Below are 2,272 nucleotides of genomic sequence, written 5' to 3'. Positions count from 1 at the left end.
AAGAGGAGAGGATATTTGATTTGAGTTTAATTAAGCAAACATTTTTTTCCTAAGAGAATCATACCTGTAAAAAATTCACTAGATGGAGAAAACAGGGCAGAGTTTTGATGTGAAAAAGGGATTCTGATGGTCTAATGAAATATGGAGAAAATAATATAATAAAAATCTAGGGCTTCCCTGGTGGCACAGTGGTTGAGAATCTGCCTGCCAATGCAGGGGACACGGGTTCGAGCCCTGGTCCAGGAAGATCCCACATGCCACGGAGCAACTAGGCCCGTGAGCCACAGCTACTGAGCCTGCGCGTCTGGAGCCTGTGCTCCCAACGAGAGAGGCCTCGATGGTGAGAGGCCCGCGCACCGCGATGCAGGGTGGCCCCCACTTGCCGCAACTGGAGAAAGCCCTTGCACAGAAACGAAGACCCAACACAGCCAAAAATAAATAAATTAATTAATTAAAAAAAAAAAAAATCTAGAGACTCACACTTATAAGGTGAGAGCTACCAGAGCTACCAGAGCTATAGTCTACCAAGGAGACCTGGGACCAACAGGTCCAGACCTTCCATCCTAAAAATAGAGAAACACGTTAAACTTTAACCCTGAGTACTTCCCTGGTATTTTAACCCTGGTACTTTAACCCCACCAGCTACCAGAGCTACCATATGATCCAGCAATCCCACTCCTGGGCATATATCCAGAAAAGGCTAATACTCTAATTTGAGAAGATACATGCACCCCACTGCTCATAGCAGCACTACTTACAATAGCCATGACATGGAAGCAACCTAAATGTCCATCAATATATGAATGGATAAAGAAGATGTAGTATATATATATACAATGGAATATGACTCAGCCATAAAAAAGTGCGAAATAATGCCATTTGCAGCAACATGGATGCACCTAAAGATCATCATATTAAGTGAAGCAAGCCAGGCAGAGAAGGACAAATATCTTTTGATATCACTTATATGTGGAATCTTAAGAAAATAATACAAACTTATTTACAAAACAGAAATAGACTCATAGACATAGAGAACAAACTTACAGTTAGCAAAGGGGAAAGGAGGGGAAGAGATAAATTGGGAATTTGGGATTAACAGATACATACTACTATATATAAACAACAAGGACCTACTGTATAGAACAGGGAACTATTTTCAATATCACATATATATTCATATATATATATATATAAAACTGAATCACTTTGCTGTACACCTGAAACATTGTAAATCCACTATACTTCAACTAAAAAAAAATATAGAGGCTGAGAAGTCCCAAGGTCTGCAACTGGCAAGCTAGAGATCCCAGAGGGCTGATGATATTGTTCCAGACTAAGTTGAAGGCCTGAGAATCAAGACAGCTGAGGGTTTAAGTTGCAGTCCAGAAGCTGGCAGTCTGGAGACCAAGAAAGTCCAATGTTTTACCTTGAGTCCAAAGGCAGGAAAAGACTGATGTCCCAGCTCAAACACTTGGGAAGGAGGAGTTCCTTCTTACTTGCAGAAGGGTCAGCCTTTTTGTTTTCTTCAGGCCTTCTACTGATTGAATAAGGGTCACTCACATTAGGAAGAACAACCTGCTTTACTCATTCTGCCAATTCAATAGTAAATCTCACTCAAAAGAACAACCTCATAGACACACCCAGGATAATGTTTGACCAAATATCTGGGCACCCTGTGGCCCAGACAAGTTGACACATAAAATTAGTCATCACAGGGAAGAATAACAAAATTCTCGGCTTCAAGTTGGAGGGCATCAGTGAAACCTCTCTGCAGTTAGGAGAGGGAAACAAGGGAAAACAACAACAGCAAAATAGCTCTATCCCTGGTCGAGGAATAGAAATACCTGCTAAGATAATCTTTGCATCTGAAGGAAGTGTGAAAGCCACATCCACATCTGTGAAGGCCACACCCCCAAGACACAGGTCACAGTGCCTGCCTAAGACTGAGACATAGTCATAACCTCAGAAAGCACACACACACACACACACACACACACCACCATCACCATAACACTACTACTAACTGAGTGAAAACAGAGGAATATAACTGAGACTGTTGCAAGGGGCAGATTCTCTTTGGAGAGCTGCATAAAAAGAAGAGCCAGGCCAAGAGGAAAGGCAAAAATAAAGTATCAGTATGTCTTTTCTCCACCTCTCCTATTTGACCTAGGTTACTCAGGATTTCAAAAGGCAATACTTTAGCCATACAGCCACTTCACACTTTCTGTCTAGCCAGCATCTTCCTTTCATTCACTATTTTTCATATGCAATA

The 2,272-nt window shown here is 41.5% G+C and overlaps 1 non-coding gene across 1 annotated transcript; it reads right to left on the bottom strand.

Annotated features, from left to right (window-relative positions):
• Window positions 1-1,638: 1,638 nt before the first annotated feature.
• Window positions 1,639-1,718, bottom strand: LOC137764491 (small nucleolar RNA SNORD66). Its single transcript, XR_011073996.1, has one exon. It is a non-coding gene; the product is annotated as a small nucleolar RNA SNORD66 (small nucleolar RNA).
• Between the last annotated feature and the right edge of the window lie 554 nt (window positions 1,719-2,272).

Source organism: Eschrichtius robustus, chromosome 4, assembly GCF_028021215.1.
Source record: "Eschrichtius robustus isolate mEscRob2 chromosome 4, mEscRob2.pri, whole genome shotgun sequence".
In the NCBI taxonomy this organism is placed as follows: domain Eukaryota; kingdom Metazoa; phylum Chordata; class Mammalia; order Artiodactyla; family Eschrichtiidae; genus Eschrichtius; species Eschrichtius robustus.
This window is presented reverse-complemented; position numbering and strand designations above follow the sequence as displayed.